The 7,500-nt window shown below is 44.4% G+C and overlaps 1 pseudogene; it reads left to right on the top strand.

The window, feature by feature from the left end:
• LOC114551621 (receptor-type tyrosine-protein phosphatase mu-like) overlaps positions 1 to 7,500 on the top strand; it is a 99,133-nt pseudogene that overhangs the window by 90,818 nt on the left and 815 nt on the right.

Here is a 7,500-nt window from a genome sequence, read left to right as displayed (position 1 = left end):
GAAATCCCCCAATATTGCCCAGCTCTATTTCACCCTTTGGTCCAGCGGTGTCTTCGGCGAGGCGTCCCGGTGGTACCACGACATGCAGCTTTAATCTCCAGTTCTGACCAGTCGACAAACAGACAAAATGCTGATTTCTTTCTCGTTATTTGTCGTTTTCTTCTTCTTGTCCTTTAGCCAGCCAGGATTTAATACCTGCACAGCTCTCCGCTTAATGTCAGCAGCCTCGGCGTCACGGAGAGTTAATAAAAGGAGAGGAGAGGAGAGAGTGATGGAGGAGAGGAGAGAGTGATGGAGAGAGGAGGAGAGAGGAGAGGAGAGAGTGATGGAGAGGAGGAGATGACCTTTCTATGGAGCTGAATAATGAACCAACAGATGGGAGAAGAAGAAGAGCAGTGCTTTAATGTTTCGGAGATCCATCCATCATCTCGCCAACCAGTCGCCCCCCCCCTCACCCTTCCCCCTCTCACCCCCCAACCCATCCAGGGACTCTTCCTCTTCATCCTAAAATCCGTCACAAACAGAAATCTCGCTGCACGCTGGATCCCAGAAATGTTTTAAAGTGTTTAATAAAAGAGCCGAAAAAGTGTCAAGAAAATGGTAAAAAAGGGTCTGATGTCACTGAGTCAAACTAAAAGTGATGTATTCTCTCTCCCTCCCCCTCTCTCCCTCTCTCCCTCCCTTCCTCCCTTCCTCCCTTCCTCCCTGTCTCCCTCCCTCTCTCCCTCCCTTCCTCCCTGTCTCCCTCTCTCCCTTTCTCCCTCTCTCCCTCCCTCCCCTCTCCCTCCTTCCTCCCTCTCTCCCTCTCTCCCCTCTCCCTCCCTCCCCTCTCCCTCCCTCTCTCCCTCCCTTCCTCCCTGTCTCCCTCCCTGTCTCTCTCTCTGTCTCTCTTTCTCTCTCTCCCTCTCTCTCTCCCTCTCTCTCTCTCCCTCTCTCCCTCTCTCCCTCTCTCCCCTCTCCTCTCTCTCTCTCTCTCTCTCCTCCTCCCTCCCTCCAGTAAGTACCAGGTGGTGGTGGAGGAGGAGCGCCCCCGGAGGCAGCGTAGAGGTACTGCAGAGATCCTGCGCTGCTACCCGGTCCCGGTCCACTTCCAGAACTCCTCCGCGCTCAGCTCTCCGTACTACTTCAGCGCCGAGCTGCCGGTGGGCGAGCTGAGAGCTCCCACAGCCTTCTGCATCGGTAGTCACACACACCGCTAGTTGGTCTGCTAGTCTGCTAGTTAGTCTGCTAGTTGGCTGGTTAGAGCCTCCCGCCCTTCTGCATCGGTAGTCACACACACACCGCTAGTTAGTCTGCTAGTTAGTCTGCTAGTTAGCTGGTTAGAGCCCCCACAGCCTTCTGCATCGGTAGTCACACACACACACACCGCTAGTTAGTCTGCTAGTTAGTCTGCTAGTTGGTCTGCTAGTTAGCTGGTTAGAGCCTCCACGCCCTTCTGCATTGGTAGTCACACACACACACCGGTAGTTAGTCTGCTAGTTAGTCTGCTAGTTAGCTGGTTAGAGCCCCCACAACCTTCTGCATCGGTAGTCACACACACACCGCTAGTTAGTCTGCTAGTTAGTCTGCTAGTTAGTCTGCTAGTTAGCTGGTTAGAGCCTCCACGCCCTTCTGCATTGGTAGTCACACACACACACCGCTAGTTAGTCTGCTAGTTAGTCTGCTAGTTAGCTGGTTAGAGCCCCCACAGCCTTCTGCATCGGTAGTCACACACACACCGCTAGTTAGTCTGCTAGTTAGTCTGCTAGTTAGCTGGTTAGAGCCTCCACGCCCTTCTGCATCGGTAGTCACACACACCGCTAGTTAGTCTGCTAGTTAGTCTGCTAGTTAGTCTGCTAGTTAGTCTGCTAGTTAGCTGGTTAGAGCCTCCACGCCCTTCTGCATCGGTAGTCACACACACACACCGCTAGTTAGTCTGCTAGTTAGTCTGCTAGTTAGCTGGTTAGAGCCCCCACAGCCTTCTGCATCGGTAGTCACACACACACACACCACTAGTTAGTCTGCTAGTTAGTCTGCTAGTTAGTCTGCTAGTTAGTCTGCTAGTTAGCTGGTTAGAGCCTCCACGCCCTTCTGCATTGGTAGTCACACACACACACACCGCTAGTTAGTCTGCTAGTTAGTCTGCTAGTTAGCTGGTTAGAGCCCCCACAGCCTTCTGCATCGGTAGTCACACACACACCGCTAGTTAGTCTGCTAGTTAGTCTGCTAGTTAGTCTGCTGGTTAGTCTGCTAGTTAGTCTGCTAGTTAGCGTGTTAGAGCCTCCACGCCCTTCTGAATCGGTAGTCACACACACCGCTAGTTAGTCTGCTAGTTAGTCTGGTAGTTAGTCTGCTAGTTAGCTGGTTAGAGCTCCCACAGCCTTCTGCATCGGTAGTCACACACACACAGCTAGTTAGTCTGCTAGTTAGCTGGTTAGTCTCTTTATTAGTTAGTCTCCTAGTTAGTCTCCTAGTTAGTCAGCTAGTTAGCTGGTTAGTCTCTTTATTGGTTACTCTCCTAGTTAGTCAGCTAGTTAGTCTGCTAGTTAGCTGGTTAGAGCCCCCACGGCCTTCTGCATCGGTAGTCACACACACACTGCTAGTTAGTCAGCTAGTTAGTCTGCTAGTTTGTCTGCTAGTTTGTCTGCTAGTTTGTCTGCTAGTTTGTCTGCTAGTTTGTCTGCTAGTTAGCTGGTTAGAGTCTCCACGCCCTTCTGCATCGGTAGTCACACACACCGCTAGTTAGTCTGCTAGTCAGTCAGCTAGTTAGTCAGCTAGTTAGCTGGTTAGAGCCCCCACAGCCTTCTGCATCGGTAGTCACACACACACACACACACTGCTAGTTAGTCTGCTAGTTAGTCTGCTAGTTAGTCTGCTAGTTAGTCAGCTAGTAAGCTGGTTAGTCTCTTTAATAGTTAGTCTGCTAGTAAGTCTGCTAGTTAGTCTGCTAGTAAGTCAGCTAGTAAGCTGGTTAGTCTTTTTATTAGTTAGTCAGCTTGTTAGCTGGTTAGTCTCTTTATTAGTTAGTCTCCTAGTTAGTCAGCTAGTTAGCTGGTTAATCTCTTTATTAGTTAGTCTCCTAGTTAGTCTGCTAGTTAGTCAGCTAGTTAGCTGGTCTCTTTATTAGTTAGTGTGTCAGCTGGTAGGTTAGAGCTTCATTACTTAGTCACAAACAATACATCAAATATGGATATCTATAATATGTTGGTCCTTAGTTTAATAGTTCAGCAGATTGTTAACCTGTCTCTGTGTTTGTGTCTCTGTGTGTGTGTGGGTCTGTGTGTGTGTGTGTCTCTGTGTGTGTGTCTCTGTGTTTCTCTCTGTGTGTGTGTGTGTGTGTGTGTGTGTGTGTCTCTGTGTGTGTCTCTGTGTTTGTGTCTCTGTGTGTGTGTCTCTGTGTGTGTGTGTGTGTGTGTGTTTTCTGTGTGTGTGTGTGTGTGTCTGTGTGTGTGTGTCTGTGTGTGTGTCTGTGTGTGTGTCTCTGTGTGTGTGTGTGTGTGTGTGTGTGTGTGTGTGTGTGTGTCTGTGTGTGTGTGTGTGTGTGTGTCTGTGTATCTGTGTGTGTGTGTGTGTGTGTGTCTGTGTGTGTCTGTGTGTGTCTGTGTGTGTGTCTGTGTCTGTGTGTGTGTCTGTGTGTGTGTCTCTGTGTGTCTGTGTGTGTGTCTCTTTGTGTGTCTGTGTGTGTGTCTCTGTGTGTCTCTGTGTGTGTCTGTGTGTGTCTCTGTGTGTGTCTGTGTGTGTGTCTGTGTGTGTCTCTGTGTGTGTCTGTGTGTGTGTCTGTGTGTGTCTGTGTGTGTGTCTCTGTGTGTCTCTGTGTGTGTCTCTGTGTGTCTCTGTGTGTGTCTGTGTGTGTGTGTGTGTGTGTGTGTGTGTGTGTGTGTGTGTGTGTGTGTGTGTCTGTGTGTGTGTCTGTGTGTGTCTGTGTGTGTGTCTGTGTGTGTGTCTCTGTGTGTCTCTGTGTGTGTGTGTGTGTGTGTCTGTGTGTGTGTGTCTGTGTGTGTGTCTCTGTGTGTCTGCAGGTGATAACAGGACCTACAGCGGTTACTGGAACGCTCCTCTGCTGCCTCATAAGAGTTATGCGATCTACTACCAGGCTGTCAGCACGGCTAACGGGGTAAGGCCAAAGGTCAAAGGTCAACAGTTTGGTTTTAAAGTGTTTTAAAGTGCGAGCACCGAAGTTTAGCTAAAGTAACGGAGAAACGGTTAAAATGGCTACAGGCCCAATACTCAGCAAACATCACTGAAATGATTTAAATACAGATTCCCATGTTTGAAAGGAGCAGGAAGAAATTAAAACTACTTTTCTCTTTTAGTTGTATGCAGACAATTTAATTAATTTTAAATATCTATACTTAATATACACATTATTTACACGACAGCAAATCACAAAACACAACATGACAGCAAATCACACAAAACAACAACATGACAACACAACAAATCACACATGACACAAATCACAACATGACAGCAAATCACACAACACGACACAACAGCAAATCACACAACACGACACAACTGCAAATCACACAACAGCAAATCACATGACAACAAACAACAACATGACAGCAAATCACAACATGACAACAGAAAATCACAACACAACATGATATCACACAAATCACACAACATGACAGCATATCACACAACATGACAGCAAATCACACAACACGACACAACAGCAAATCACACAACACAACAGCATATCACACATGACAGCAAATCACACAACATGACAGCAAATCACACAACACAACACAACAGAAAATCACACAACACAACAGCATATCACACATGACAGCAAATCACACAACATGACAGCAAATCACACAACATGACAGCAAATCACACAACATGACAGCAAATCACACAACATGACAGCAAATCACACAATACAACACAACAGAAAATCACACAACACAACAGCATATCACACATGACAGCAAATCACACAACATGACAGCAAATCACACAACACGACACAACAGCAAATCACACAACACGACACAACAGCAAATCACACAACACGACACAACTGCAAATCACACAACACAACAGCATATCACACATGACAACAAATCACACAACATGACAGCAAATCACACAACACGACACAACAGCAAATTTTAATTATTTATTTATTTATTCGGGACAGTGCACATTAATGAACAATTTAACATTTCTGTACAGACTGTAAATGAGCCAGGTTATAGCATAAATGCTAATTTCCACCTGTAGTCCAGAAATCATACAACATGAAAGCAAATCACACAACATGAAAGGAAATCACACAACACGACAGCAAATCACGCGACACGTAAGCAAATCATACAACACAACATGACAGCAAATCTCACAACACGAAACGACAGCAAATCACACAACACAACATGACAGCAAATCACACAACACGACAGCAAATCACACAACACGACAGCAAATCACACAATACGACAGCAAATCACACAACACAACATGACAGCAAATCACACAACATGACAGCAAATCACACAACATAAAAGCAAATCATACAACACGAAAACAAATCACACAACACGACAACAAATCACAATACAACATGAAAGCAAATCACACGACATGACAGCAAATCACACAACATAACACAACAACAAATCACACAACATGACAGCAAATCACACAACACTATAACAAATCACACAACACAACATGAAAGCAAATCACACAACAGCACATCACACATCACAACACGACAGCAAATCACATAACACAACAGCACATCACACAACACAACAGCAAATCATACAACACAACATGACACCAAATCACACAACAAGATAGTGTTTTGCACTTCAGGGCCACCGTAGTTCTGTGTTGAAAAGTAAAGAAATAGCTAATGGTAGTTAGTTAGCTATTTAGTTAATGGATAAGCTGTAAGTTGTGTACTAGTGGAGTGTTTTTCAACCTTTTTTTGAGCCACGGCATATTTTTTACTATGAAAAAATCCCGCGGCACACCACCAACCAAAAATTTTACAAAATGACACATTGTAGCCTAATAAGATGAGAATCTGCATTTTTCCTTTTTAAAAATTTATCCATCGCTGTTGCAGGCTCACATCGATGATCTCGGCCCTACTGCTTACATTCTATGGTCTTAAATCAACAAGGTCATTATTGCGCTATACTGCCACCTACTGACACAGAATAGTATTTAATTTCTCTGCCAGTCATCATATTGCAGGCACAGAAGCGCAACAATGGCAAATTATTTGCAGTAACTCAATAAAAAAAATTTGTTGGACCAATTAAGTAAAATCAGATAATTTCCCACACAGGATGATCTCTGGCACAGTGGTTGAAAATCACTGTACTAGTGGCCCAGAAGGTTTGTAATAGTACAGTTAAAGACCAAGCCAGACAGAATATTGACCCTGAAAACATTACATAATGAGTAGTGTTATCCATGTAATAATGTAATACATACAGTACATTGTTATCCATGTAATACTGTAATACATACAGTACATTGTTATCCATGTAATACTGTAATACATACAGTACATTGTTATCCATGTAATACTGTAATACATACAGTACATTGTTATCCATGTGATACTGTAATACATACAGTACATTGTTATCCATGTGATACTGTAATACATACAGTACATTGTTATCCATGTAATACTGTAATACATACAGTACATTGTTATCCATGTGATACTGTAATACATACAGTACATTGTTATCCATGTAATACTGTAATACATACAGTACATTGTTATCCATGTAATACTGTAATACATACAGTACATTGTTATCCATGTAATACTGTAATACATACAGTACATTGTTATCCATGTAATACTGTAATACATACAGTACATTGTTATCCATGTAATACTGTAATACATACAGTACATTGTGAGTTAATCTGAGTTACTGTGTGGGACAAAAAGGTTGAGAAGCAGTGCTGGTTATCACGGAGGAAAAGGGCTGGATTTATTTAAAGAAGTGGCGGTATCAAGACGTCCAATCACAGCGTGCAGCAGAGCTCGATGTGTGACGGAGACACACACACACACACACAGTCACACACAGAGATACACACATACACACACACACACACACACACACAGTCACACACAGACATACACACATACACACACACACACACACACACACACACACAGAGACACACATCTGTGTTTTTATTCTGTTGGACCAGATCCTGTTCTTTCAATTCACTTCACTCTTTGGTTCTCTCTGTCACAAAAAACAGAGAAGTGAAACAGACACACACACACACACACACACACACACACACACACACACACACACACACACACACAGACACACACACACACACACACACACACACACACACACAGACACACACACAGACACACACACACACACACACACAGACACACACACAGACACACACACAGTTTAATGGGAGTGAAGATAGTTCCAGCAGCCTGACCAGTGACACTAATAGGCTGCAGTGGGGGATATGTGTGTGTGTGTGTGTGTGTGT

This window comes from Perca flavescens, unplaced genomic scaffold (genome assembly GCF_004354835.1).
Source record: "Perca flavescens isolate YP-PL-M2 unplaced genomic scaffold, PFLA_1.0 EPR50_1.1_unplaced_scaf_24, whole genome shotgun sequence".
NCBI classification, from domain to species: domain Eukaryota; kingdom Metazoa; phylum Chordata; class Actinopteri; order Perciformes; family Percidae; genus Perca; species Perca flavescens.
This window is presented reverse-complemented; position numbering and strand designations above follow the sequence as displayed.